Raw genomic sequence first — 14,653 nt, forward strand, 5'->3', positions numbered from 1 at the left:
TTTCCTACTTACAAAGCATGTAGAGGTCTATAATTTTTTATCATAGGTACACTTCAACTGTGAGAGACGGAATCTAAAACAAAAATCCAGAAAATCACATTGTATGACTTTTAAGTAATTAATTTGCATTTTATTACATGACATAATTATTTGATACATCAGAAAAGCAGAACTTAATATTTGGTACAGAAACATTTGTTTGCAATTACAGAGACCATACGTTTCCTGTAGTTCTTGACCAGGTGTGCACACACTGCAGCAGGGATTTTGTCCCACTCCTCCATACAGACCTTCTCCAGATCCTTCAGGTTTCGGGGCTGTCGCTGGGCAATACGGACTTTCAGCTCCCTCCAAAGATTTTCTATTGGGTTTTTACTAGGATTAAATGTCAGGAATTGTGAAAAACTGAGTTTAAATGTATTTGGCTAAGGTGTATGTAAACTTCAGACTTCAACTGTAGATACTTTTGTACCCGTTTCCTCCAGCATCTTCACAAGGTCCTTTGCTGTTGTTCTGGGATTGATTTGCACTTTTCGCACCAAAGTACGTTCATCTCTAGGAGACAGAACGCGTCTCCTTCCTGAGCGGTATGACGGCTGCGTGGTCCCATGGTGTTTATACAGATGAACATGGTAACTTCAGGCATTTGGAAATTGCTCCCAAGAATGAACCAGACTTGTGGGGGTCTAAATTTTTTTCTGAGGACTTGGCTAATTTCTTTAGATTTTCCCATGATGTCAAGCAAAGAGGCACTGAGTTTGAAGGTAGGTGTTGAAATACATCCACATGTACACCTCCAATTGACTCAAATGCTGTCAATTAGCCTATCAGAAGCTTCTAAAGCCATGATATAATTTTCTGGAATTTTCCAAGCTGTTTAAAGTCAACATAAGTGTATGTAATCTTGACCCACTGGAACTGTGATACAGTGAATTATAAGTGAAATAATTTGTCTGTAAACAATTGTTGGAAAAATTACTTGTGTCATGCACGAAGTAGATGTCCTAACCGACTTGCCAAAACTATAGTTTGTTAACAAGACATTTGTGGAGTGGTTGAAAAACGAGTTTTAATGACTCCAACCTAAGTGTATGTAAACTTCCGAGTTCAACTGTAAGCCCCGTCTTATGACTAAGAGCCGTTTGGGTGCAACTGCAGAATGTGACATCCCGTGGGTTTACTATCTACAGAAAGTCACAAACTTTGGAAACTTGCAGAAAGGAGTACATAGTGTTTGTTCTTTTGAATGCAGTTAGCACAAGCTTGATAGACCGAGGGCTCAACCGTCTATCTTAAGTCTGCACGGACAACTTAATGACCTTTTACACACTATCAGCTGACTGCCACGTATACAGAAAGGGGTTGTATTTTCTCTATAAAGCAAATACATTTTTTTCAACTCAGCCATTCTTGGTGATGGATGATTGCTTCATTTTTGCAAATCTTATAAAATTGTTGTTTGAAAGAGTCAGTCTCTCTCTTCCTATAGAATTGCTACCACAATTTGGCGACAAGGAGGGATGGCGAACTCCGCTTGCTGATTGCTCCCGAGGAGACCGAGGGATGACGTATGTACGTCGTCCCCACAGTGACTGTACGTACATACCCCAACCAGAAGCCATGGATTACAGGCAACATTCGCACTGAGCTAAAAGGGTAGAGCTGCCGCTTTCAAGGAGCGGGACTCTAACCCGGAAGCTTATAAGAAATCCCGCTATTCCCTCCGATGAACAATCAAACAGGCAAAGCGCCAATACAGGACTAAGATCGAATCGTACTACACCGGCTCCGATGCTCAACGGCTGTGGCAGGGCTTGCAAACTATTATAGACTACAAAGGGAAGCACAGCCGAGAGCTGCCCAGTGACACGAGCCTACCAGACAAGCTAAATAACATCTATGCTCGCTTCGAGGCAAGTAACACTGAAACATGCATGAGAGCATCAGCTGTTCCGGACGACTGTGTGATCACGCTCTCCACAGCCAATGTAAGACCTTTAAACAGGTCAACATTCACAAGGCCGCAGGGCTAGACGGATTATCAGGACGAGCATGTGCTGACCAACTGGCAAGTGTCTTCATTGACATTTTCAACCTGTCCCTGACCGAGTCTAATACCAACATGTTTCAAGCAGACCACCATAGTCCCTGTGCCCAAGAACACTAAGGTAACCTGCCTAAATGAATAGCGACCCGTAGCACTCACGTCTGTAGCAATGAAATGTTTTGAAAGGCTGGTCATGGCTCACATCAACACCATTATTCCAGAAACCCTAGACCCACTCCAATTTGCATACCACCCCAACAGATCCACAGATGCAGCTGAGCGTTCAACACTATAGTGCCTTCAAAGCTCATCACTAAGCTAAGGATACTGGGACTAAACACCTCCCTCTGCAACTGGATCCTGGACTTCCTGGCATGCCGCCCCCAGGTGGTAAGGGTAGGTAATAACACATCCGCCACGCTGATCCTCAACACAGGGGCCCCTCAGGGGTGCGTGCTCAGTCCCCTCCTGTGCTCCCTGTTCACTCATGACTGCATGGCCAGGCACGACTAACACCATCATTAAGTTTGCCGATGACACAACAGTGGTAGGCCTGATCACCGACAACGCAGAGACAGCCTATAGGGAGGTCAGAGACCTGACCGTGTAGTGCAAGCACCACAACCTCTCCCTCAACGTGATCAAGACAAAGGAGATGATTGTGGACTACCGGAAAAAGAGGACCGAGCACGCCCCCAATCTCATCGACGGGGCTGTAGTGGAGCAGGTTGAGAGCTTCAAGTTCCTTGGCATCCACATCACTGACAAATTAACATGGTCCAAGCACACCAAAGACAGTCGTGAAGAGGGCATGACAATGCCTATTCCCCCTCAGGAGACTGAAAAGATTTGGCATGGGTCCTCAGATCCTCAAAATGTTTTCCAGCTGCACCACCGAGAGCATCCTGATGGGTTGCATCACTGCCTGGTATGGCAACTGCTCAGCCTCCGACCGCAAGGCACTACAGAGGGTAGTGCGTATGGCCCAGTACATCACCGGGGCTAAGCTTCCTGCCATCCAGAACCTCTATACCAGATGGTGTCAGAGGAAGGCCCTAAAAATTGTCAGACTCCAGCCACCCTAGTCATGGACTGTTCTCTCTGCTACCGCACAGCAAGCGGTACCGGAGCACCAAGTCTAGGTCCAAGAGGCTTCTAAACAGCTTCTACCCCCAAGCAATAACACTCCTGATCATCTAATCAAATGGCTACCCAGACTATATGCATTGCCCACTCCCCCCCCCCCTTTTTACACTGCTGCTACTACTCTGTTATTATCTATGCATAGTCACTTTAATAACTCTACCTACATTTATATATTACCTCAATTACCTCGACACCGGTGTCCCCGCACATTGACTCTGTACCCCCTGTATTGTTACCCCCTGCTATTGTTATTTACTGATGCTCTTTAATTTGTTGTTCTTATCTAATTTTTTTTGTTGGTATTTTCTTAAAACTGCATTGTTGTTTAAGGGCTTGTTAGTAAGCATTTCACTGTAATGTCTACCTACACCTGTTGTATTCGGCGCATGTGACAAATAAAATTAGATTTTATTTGAGGTCACGTGTGTAAGAGATACCAGGAGAGTCCTTATGAAAGCAATTCCAGAATAATATCCTGAGGTACTATAGCGATACCAGGACAACGTCCTGAAGATATACGCCATGGGTTACCATCGTAAGATGTAAATGTATGAGCTATGTGATTCCAGGGTCCTGAGGTTCAAGTCCAAAATATTCCTGCAGGTTAGACAAACATTGTAAAAGAAAATGAATGTATCAGTGTACTGGTAAAAGTTTGTTATGATTGGGAAACCAGCCATAAATTTAAAACCTACGTGGGAATATGCATAGGAGGAACTGACATGTGGGTATAACATTTAAAATTACATATAATAATGAAGAAAATATATTTTAGAATTATAGGAAAGGAATAGCGTGGGTTCAGATTTCTGAACTTTAAATATGATTAATCATTAGTTATGCTAGAGACATGAGTCTAGGGTCTACACCAGCAGTTAATGATTATCTGTAGGAAGAAGGTATATGGTGGGTGCAATTAAGCTTGGAATGTGCTGAGTGCAGGGAAAAACGATCACGTGGCAGCACTGATAAGGGGAGAGAGAGCTGTGGATCAGTGATGAAGGGGTTGGAGGTCAGGTCACGTTAAGGGAGAAGGAATAGTTTATTGCCTGTATCACTTAGTTTCCTGCCTAGCAACAGAGATGTAATGTTTAGAGAGAATTAAGAGATTCCACCCCAAATTGGGGTATATATACCACCACTGGTGGAACCATGTCTTTGTCTATTCAGCTTTTCGATCCTTCGGGGTGAATAAACTTGGTTTAACCTGTTCTGGTCATGACCATTGCGGGTAAGGGACTTCGTGGTAGGGGTCGGCGTTGATGGTGGACTAAGTTCCCAGAGTCCATCAACACCAGAGACAGGACTCAATGTGGGCGGTGCACGGAACGGACTTCTGCTCCTCCGAGTGGTCTGCTGGTAGAGCTGCGGTGGGGGCGATGGCTGAGCGAGCTGCTGTCGGACAACCAGGGCTGGTGAAGTGGATACAGGGGTATAATAGGGGGTGGAAAGTCATCATCATCATCATCTGTGTTTTTCCTTCTTTTCTTATCTTCCTCCATGTGTTTCTTCTTGTTACTTTCTTTCAGTATTATTCCTTTAACTTTCCTGTCTGTCTTTCCCACTTTCTAAACATACCCCAATCTATTAGACATTTCTTGGCTTTCTTGGTTTCCTCAAACTTCTCTAAGTTCTTTCTACATTCTGCTAATACAATTTCAATGAATGTGCATTTTCAAGGGAAAATCTGCTACTTTGTGCCAGAGCGGTACCTGTTCCAGAATGTCCCTGCCCCATTTATCTGCCATTACCTTCACTGGTCCCATGAGTAGATCACTCAGGCAAGGTTCTCCCTTGCTGCTCTTGGCTCCCATTGTGAAACTCCACTATACACACACACAAATAACAGTGTTTAATTTGTGTTGAGTTCTTACTCTGATATTTAGAACCTAACGGACACTATGAAAGCTTAACCTCTCTGGGATATTCGGGATGGTAGCGTCCCACCTCAACAACAGCCAGTGAAAGTGCAGGGCGCCAAATTCAAAACAACAGAAATCCCATAATTAAAATTCCTCAAACATACAAGTATTTCACACCATTTTAAAGATAAACTTGTTGTAAATCCAGCCACAGTGTCCGATTTCAAAAAGGCTTTACGACGAAAGCACACCAAACGATTATGTTAGGTCAGTACCTAATCACAGAAAAACACAGCCATTTTTCCAGCTAAAGAGAGGAGTCACAAAAAGCAGAAATATAGATTAAATTAATCACTAACCTTTGATGATCATCAGATGACACTCATAGGACTTCATGTTACACAATACATGTATGTTTTTTTCGATAAAGTTCATATTTATATCCAAAAATCTCAGTTTACATTGCCGCGTTACGTTCAGTAGTTCCAAAACATCCAGTGATTTTGCAGAGAGCCACATCAATTTACAGAATTACTCATAATAAACATTGCTAAAAGATACAAGCGTTAGGCATGTAATTTTAGATCCACTTCTCCTTAATGCAACTGCGATGTCAGATTTCAAAAAAAGCTTTACCAAAAAGCACATCATGCAATAATCTTAGTACAGCGCTCAGACAACAAAGCAAGCCATACAGATATCCGCCATGTTGTGGAGTCAACAAAGTCAGAAATAGCATTATAAATATTCACTTACCTTTGATGATCTTCATCAGAATGCACTCCCAGGAATCCCAGTTCCACAATAAAATGTTTGATTTGTTCGATAAAGTCCATCATTTATGTCCAAATACCAAATTTTTGTTTGGGCAAGTCCAGGCGAAAGTTCAGACAAAGTCATATTACAGTTCATAGAAACATGTCAAACGAAGTATAGAATCAATCTTTAGGATGTTTTTAACATAAATCTTCAATAATGTTTCAACTGGAGAATTCCTTTGTCTGTAGAAATGCAATGGAACGCAGCTAACTCTCACGTGAGCGCGCGTGATCAGCTCATGCCAGACACCTGACTCAATCAGCTCCCATTCCCCCCTCCTTCACAGTAGAAGAATCAAACAAGGTTCTAAAGACTGTTGACATCTAGTGGAAGCCTTAGGAAGTTCAATATGACCCCATTTCCACTGTATCTTGGATAGGCAAAGAGTTGAAAAACTACAAACCTCAGATTTCCTACTTCTTGGTTGGATTTTTTCTCAGGTTTTTGCCTGCCATATGAGTTCTGTTATACTCACAGACATCATTCAAACACTTTTAGAAACTTCAGTGTTTTCTATCCAATTATACTAATTATAATAATCTACTAATTATATGCATATTCTAGCTTTTAGAACTGAGTAGCAGGCAGTTTACTCTGGGCACCTTTTCATCCAAGCTACTCAATACTGCCCCCCTGTCCCAAAGAAGTTAAGATGGCCCGGCTGTACAAGCCATCTGCAGCTGAGATCACGCACATTTGCCGTGTCAAGATGAGGTTGCGGTGGGCAGACGTTGAGGGAGGCTTTGATCAAAACTACCAATGGGAAGAGGGTGGAGCGTATCAGACCCAACTGGTTACACTGTGTGATCAAATACAATAAACATTACCCACCCATGACTGATTGGGCAGCTATCCATCGTTGCACGCAGAAAGCTGACGAGTCGTTGGAACACTACAGACATGGGCTGGAAACCTGCTACTGAGAGCATAGCGGGCTCAAACCAATGACTGATGGCCGATGCAATGACTATGACAGCCTCTTCAAATCTGCCCTAATGAATGGACTTTTTCCAACCCTTGGTAAACAGGTTAAAAATGACCTGCATTGGCTGGGAAACTACCAGTCTACAAGCAGTTATTATTGAACACTGCAAACATGCTGAGGCAGCAACTGTCTCAAGAAGACAAGACAAAACAGAGAATAGAAAAAGAAGGAGTGAAGTTACAAGCTGCACAGCTGGCTTTTTAAATCAAGGACAGGGCCAGCAGCGGCAGGCTCAGCAAAGACATCAAAATGATGGACAGAGGGGAAGAGGAACAGGTAGATGAAGAGGGGGAGCCAGTGCTAACGGGTGGGCCAGACAAGAGCAACAACAGGAAATGTGCTTGTTACAACTGCGGAAAGGAGGGACATTTCGCCAGAACATGTCGAAACGAACCTACCGAACAGGGGGCAGTGGGGCGGGGACGTAGATAAACCGGACCTCCACCGAAAACAACCCACATATGGACTGACGCAAGATCGAGCCAGCTGACACCCTTAGACAGCATTTAAAGATTTTTTTTAAACCCCCATGAGGAGCCAATGGTTTGTTTCTTCATCAGTGGTGAGTGAATCGAATTTCTAGTAGATACTCGCTCTGCAATGTCTGTCATAGATTTAGAATTGATTTCCAAACCTCCCACCACTGTAGGAGTCTCGGGAGTGACTATGAAAGAGTTGTTCACAATGCCCTTACCTGTTCAAGCATTAACCATCAATACATTTGGGGGGGAATGTCCTGTAAAGTTGTCAGGAAGCGATCTTCTCTAAATTGGGAATTCATATTCTTTGTGAAGGAAAAGGCCTCACTGTTGTACAGCCTCAGGAGACGTCAACTCATGATGTTGTCCGACACGGTCTCAACATGAGTGGTACTATGCATTGGACGTACAGGATATTCATGGGTCACACTATGACCCTACTAATTAAATTTGATCAACTGCTCGCAGTTGTTGGAAACAGAAGGTCGTTTTATGGTCACATACTGGCTTACATTGGACCATACATTTCTCACTATTGACAAGGGATTTAGATTATGAACAAAGTTGGCTGACCGGGACCGTAACCAAGAGAACTTTCTTTGCAGTGATATGTATAGTGGGCCCCAATTTTGTGCTTTAAGTGTTAACTTGACTACAGAACAGGCTTTGTTGTATGTATTTAGTGACAGGGTGCTACATGTATCGGAGGCTAAAAACAGATGTTGCTGCTTGGGAGGATATTAGTATTTGGTTGAAGTCTGTCTTGCAGAGATGGGTCTAAATTCTCCCCCAGCATACATACTTTGTGTGTTCCATTTTTTGGACTGTACATGTTCAATGAGATGTGCATGGCCTTGAAAGCACTAAACAGATGATTTCCATGGAGAATGAGTCGCCCTTGTTGATTGGTCTCCCGGACTCTGTATGGGCTAAAGATAAGTATGGCATTGGGCGAAAGAGGGGGGGGGTTGAACCGCTTACTGTCACACCCACACAGACCAAGCTGAACTCAGTATCCCCTAAGTGAGGAAGCTATCAAGGGGATTACCCCTGTTCATGCTTCATTGGTAGAAAGTGCCTTGTCCAGACTCTCCCTGTAATACCGCCATTCTTTCTGTATGAAAAGCCTCAGGTGATTGGCGTTTTGTTCAAGATCTCAGACCTGTTAACGATGCAGTTTATGCAATGGCTCCTGTTGTGCCAAACCCCATTACGATTCTATCTTCTGTGCCGGCAAAATGGTTTTCAGTTGTTGATTTGGCTAATGCTGTTTTTTTTTAGCATTCCCGTCGCACCAGAATCACAGTTCTGGTTCGTGTTTACGTTTTTAAACAAGCGTTGGACTTGGACCGTCTGGCCAAGACCATGTGTCAAAGGGGGAGGAGTAGAAATTGTACATCGTTTTTTGGTTTCCTACTGGATTTTGTGCTAAGTGTTTGATTTGTATGACTAACAATGCAGGCAAAGGCTGCTTATGTCAGCCCACCCAAGGCCTGAAGGACCTTTTGAGCACATAATGGACTTCATTGAGCTTACTCCATGCCAGGGGTATACCTACTGCCTGGTTGATGCCTTCTCCAAATGGGTAGAAGCATTTCTTTGTAAGCATGCCACAGCAATGGCTGTGGCAAAGAACCTACTAAGGGAAATCGTCCCTAAGTGAAGCCTGCCGTCCAAATTAACAGCTCTCATTTTGTAAATAGTGTTATTCCGAACATCTCTGAAAGTTTGCAGATTGACCTGCAATATACATTGCAGTTATCATCCGTCCAGTGGTGATCTCATAGGAGAGAGCCAACCAAACACTGAAAAAATAAATTGATTAAACTGATGGCTGAGACCAGATCGCCATGGGTAACAGTAATGCCTCTGGCTCTGATGTACATGTGTGGACGCGCCCATCGTACCACTGGTTTAGCACCTCATGAAATACACACAGGAAAACCCATGATAATGCTTCACACTCCATTCCCACAGAACAGGTTGACATTGATGGGTTGCGAGGATCAAATAGTAAGTTACTTTGCGGCACTTAACAATGGTGAAAGCGGCTTTACCTGAATAAAAGGAAGGACCACTCCACAAACTTCAACCAGGCGATTGGGTGGTCATCAAGGACCTCCGCAGAAAGGCCTGGCACCAACAGCGCTGGACTGGTCCATTCCAAGTGCTCCTGACAACCCAGATAGCGGTGAAAGTTGCAGAAAGGTCTATGTGGGTTCACGCCAACCACTGCAGGAAGGTGCCCCACAACCCAGATGAAGATGTACCAGCTGATGTCCCGTCGTAGGCAACCCCAAATGCCATGGGAGGACCAGGGCCGGACTCTATGCATCATGTTTGTTGCTTTCGTGATCAGTCTTCTCATTGCAGCTGTTGTATGGACCCTGGGAGGACCAGAACAGCCCAGAGAGAGAAGTGGCCACAATGCAACACCAGCATAGTCCCACGGTGGGACTTAAGTAACAGCCGCTCTAGCTCGAGCCAACGGCAGGCTCAGGACGGGAGTCCAGCAAACAATAGTCGCCTAGATACCAGAAGGAGGAGGAGGTCCATGCATCCACTTGATGAGCATCACAGCCGGAATCACTTGATGGTCACTGCTTAATCATACAGTAAAAACTGAACTGATGGTAGAAAACAGCTCCTGCTATGTATGTAGTCTTTCCACACTCAGCGATCTCACAACTCTTACAGTAATCGGTAGAGGCCAGCATTAATGACACTATGTGCACTGGAAGTGCTATCAAATGAAACTTCATGGGGTAAACCTTCACAGGGTAAAACGCATTAATGATGATTTGTTGCATTAAAAAATATGAGGTGGATTTGATTATCCACCGAAAATATTTTAGAACCCAGACACTGTACCAGAACTTACTCTAATCCAAACCCGGTGAACCGCATTCCAAACATGCCATTGTCACAACCCAAGTAATATCTCCATACCACAATTCTGGGAATGTCAACATGTGTTAATTACAGTGTCTTCCCAATAGGATGTAGCTGAATAAATGGAGCATGTGCTTCTAGCATTCCCAGTAAACTAAATGTGGGGTACACCACTATTCAGACAGAAACAGACATTCACTCTCCACATCAATATGGCCACGTTTACTGATCATTATTGGATCTGTGGTGATAAGGCATATCTTTATTTACCAACAAATTGGACAGGGTGCTGTGTTTTTGGTCAACTAAATATATCCATTGTTGTAATGCATAAAACCAACTCCTCCATTCCAAGCAGATTAAGACGGGTTAGAAGGAGCATTTCACAACAGAATGACATTCCAATTGAGTCACGACGATCAAACTTGAGAACTTCGAAACTTGAGATAATTCCTTGGTATGGGGCATCGGAAAATTCCCATGATTTAGATCGATTAGGATATAATTTAGAATCTTTGGTACATTTAACCACTACAGAATTTTCGATAATAACACCGGAATTGCAAGCCGCTCACCTCACAGCTATACAGAATAGGGTAGCACTTGATATGTTGCTAGCACGAGAGGGGGGAGTGTGCCAAATGATAGGTGACCATTGCTGTACATTCATACCCTAGAAGGCCAGCAACCCAGAGTCGCCTCTTCACTGTTGACGTTGAGACTGGTGTTTTGCGGGTATTATTTAATGAAGCTGCCATTTGAGGACTTGTGAGGAATCTGTTTCTCAAACTAGACACTGATGTCCTTGTCCTCTTGGTCAGTTGTGCACCGGGGCCTCCCACTCCTCTTTCTAACTGGTTAGAGCCAGTTCGCGCTGTTCTGTGAAGGGAGTAGTACACAGCGTTGTACGAGATCTTCAGTTTCTTGGCAATATCTCACATGGAATAGCCTTCATTTCTCAGAACAAGACTGACGAGTTTCAGAAGAACGTTATATGTTTCTGGCCATTTTGAGCCAGTAATCGAACCCACAAATGCTGATGCTACAGATACTCAACTTGTCTAAAGAAGGCCAGTTGTATTGCTTCTTTAAATCAGAACAACAGTTTTCAGCTGTGCTAAAATAATTGCAAAAGGGTTTTCTAATGATCAATTAGCCTTTTAAAATTATAAACTTGGATTAGCTAACACAACGTGCCATTGAAACACAGGAGTGATGGTTGCTGATAATGGACCTCCGTATGCCTATGTAGACATTCCATAAAAATCTGCCGTTTCCAGCTACAATAGTCATTTACAACATTAATGTCTACACTAATGTTATTTTCAATGGACAAAAAACAATTTGCTTTTCTTTCAAAAACAAGGACATTTCTAAGTGACCCCAAACTTTTGACCGGTAGTGTATTCAAACCCTTTGTTGTGAGACTCAAAATTGAACTCAGGTGCATCCTGTTTCCATTGATCATCCTTGAGATGTTTCTACAACTTGCAGTCCACCTGTGGTAAATTCAATTGATTGGACATGATTTGGAAAGGCACACACCTGTCTATATAAAAAGGTCCCAAAGTTGACAGTGCATCTGAGCAAAAACCAAGCTATGAGGTCGAAGGAATTGTCCGTAGAGCTCTGAGATAGGATTGTTTCGAGGCACAGATCTGGGGAAGGGTACCAAAACATTTCTGCAGCATTGAAGGTCCCCAAGAACACAGTGGCCTCCATCATTCTTAAATGGAAGACGTTTGGAACCACCAAGATTCTTCCTAGACAAGGCCGACCCGGCCAAACTGAGCAATCGGGGTAGAAGGGCCTTGGTCAAGTCTCTGACCTTGAAATAAGATTCTCTGGTCTGATGAAACCAAGATTGAACTCTTTGGCCTGAATGCCAAGCTTCACATCTGGAGGAAACCAGGCACGATCCCTACTGTGAAGCAGGGTGGTGGCAGCATCCATGTGGTGGGGATGTTTTTCAGCGGCAGGGACTGGGAGACTAGTCAGGATCGAGGGAAAGATGAACAGAGCAAAGTACAGAGATATCCTTGTTGAAAACCTGCTCCAGAGTGCTCAGGACCTCGGACTGGGGCAAAGGTTCAACTTCCAACAGGAAAACGACCCTAAGCACATACCAAGACAACACGAGTGGCTTCGGAACAAGTCTGAATGACCTTGAAATGACCCAGCAAGAGCCCGAACTTGAACCCAATCAAACGTCTCTGGAGAGACCTAAAAATAACTGTGCAGCGACACTCCCCAACCAACCTGACAGAGCTAGAGAGGATATGCAGAGAATAATGGGAAAAACTCCCCAGATACAGGTGTGCCAAGCTTGTAGCGTCATACCCATGAAGACTCGAGGCTGTAATCGCTGCCAAAGGTGCTTCAACAAAGTACTGAGTAAAGGGTCTGAATACTTATGTAAATGTAATATTTGTAACAATTACTAAAAACCTTATTTTGCTTTGTCATTATAGGGTATTGTGTGATTGAGGGATTAAAAACAATAATCCATTTTAGAATAAGGCTGTAACATAACCAAATGTGGAAAAAGTCAAGGGGTTTGAATACTTTCAGAATGCACTGTGTATATACAGTACCCGTCAAAGGTTTGGACACATCTACTCATTCAAGGTTTTTTCTTTATTTCTACATTGTAGAATAATAGTGAAGACATAAAAACTATGAAATAACACATATGGAATCAGGTATAACTAAGAAAAAGTGTTAAATACAAATATATTTTATATAGTAGCAAGAAAAAGTATGTGAACCCTTTGGAAATACCTGTATTTCTGCATAAATTGGTCATACAATTTGACCTGATCTTCATCTAGGCCACAACAATAGACAAACACAGTCTGCTTAAACTAATAACACACAATTATACATTTTCATGTCTTTATTGAAAACACCGTGTAAACATTCACAGTGAAGGGTGGAAAAGTACGTGAACCCTTGGATTTAATAACAGGTTGACCCTCCTTTGGCAGCAATAACCTCAACCAAACATTTTCTGTAGTTGTGGATCAGACCTGCACAACGGTCAGGAGGAATTTTGGACCATTCCTCTTTACAAAACTGTTTCAGTTCACCAATATTCTTAGGATGTCTGGTGTGAACCGCTCTCGAGGTCATGCCACAGCATCTCATCGGGTTGAGGTCAGGACTGACTGGGCCACTCCAGAAGACGTATTTTCTTCTGTTGAAGCCATTCTGTTGTTGATTAACTATTGTGTTTTGGGTCGTTGTCCTGTTGCGTCACCCAACTTCTGTTGAGCTTCCTTCGGTGGACAGATAGCCTAACATTCTCCTGCAAAATGTCTTGATAAATGAATTCCCAAGTTTTTCCGTCGATGATAGCAAGGTGTCCAGCCCTGAGGAAGCAAACCAGCCCAAATCATGATCCTCCCTCCACCATAGTTTACAGTTGGGATGAGTTTTTTTTACATTGGTGTGCTGTGCTTTTTCCCCCCTCAACACATAGCGTTGTGTTCCTTTCAAACAACTCAACTTTAGTTTAATGTATCCACAGAATATTTTGCCAATAGCGCTGTGGAACATCCAGGTGCACTTTTGCAAACTTCAGACGTGGACAGCAGTGTCTTCTTCCGTGGTGTCCTCCCATGAACACCATTCTTGTTTAGTGTTACGTATCGTAGACTCATCAACAGATGTTAGCGTGTTCCAGAGATTTCTGTAAATCTTTAGCTGATACTCTACGATTCTTCTTAACCTCACTGAGCATTCTGCGCTGTGCTCTTGCAGTCATCTTTGCAGGACGGCCACTCCTAGGGAGAGTAGCAACAGTGCTGAACGTTCTCCATTTTATAGACAATTTGTCTTACCGTGGACTGATGAACATCAAGGCTTTTAGAGATACTTTTGTAACCCTTTCCAGCTTTATGCAAGTCAACAATTTTTAATCTGAGGTCTTCTAAGATCTCTTTTGTTCAAGGCATGGTTCACATCAGGCAATGCTTCTTGTGAATAGCAAACACAAATTTTGTGAGTTTTTTTATAGGGCAAGGCAGCTCTAACCAACATCTCCAATCTCGTCTCATTGATTGGACTCCAGGTTAGCCGACTCCTAATTCCAATTAGCTTTTGGAGAAGTCATTAGCCTAGGGGTTCACATACATTTCCCAACCTCCACTGTGTATAGTTAAAATTATGTATTCAATATAGACAAAAAAATATAGAATAATGTGTGTGTTATTACATTTAAAACACACTGTTTGTCTATTATTGTGACTTAGACGAAGCTCAGATCAAATTTGATGACCAATTAATGCAGAAAGCCAGGGAATTCCAAAGGGTTCACATACTTTCTTGCCAATGTATTTTGGAATCTTCAAAGTAGCCACCATTTTCCTTGATGACAGCTTTGAACACTCTTGGCATTCTCTCAACCAGATTCACCTGGAAT

The 14,653-nt window shown here is 43.0% G+C and overlaps 1 protein-coding gene across 4 annotated transcripts in view; it reads right to left on the reverse strand.

Annotated features, from left to right (window-relative positions):
• The window catches only part of LOC129819596 (protein argonaute-3-like), a 46,086-nt gene that overhangs the window by 9,509 nt on the left and 21,924 nt on the right, over positions 1–14,653 (reverse strand). The window lies entirely within an intron of this gene.

The sequence above is a fragment of the Salvelinus fontinalis genome, chromosome 22 (assembly GCF_029448725.1).
Source record: "Salvelinus fontinalis isolate EN_2023a chromosome 22, ASM2944872v1, whole genome shotgun sequence".
NCBI classification, from domain to species: Eukaryota; Metazoa; Chordata; class Actinopteri; order Salmoniformes; family Salmonidae; genus Salvelinus; species Salvelinus fontinalis.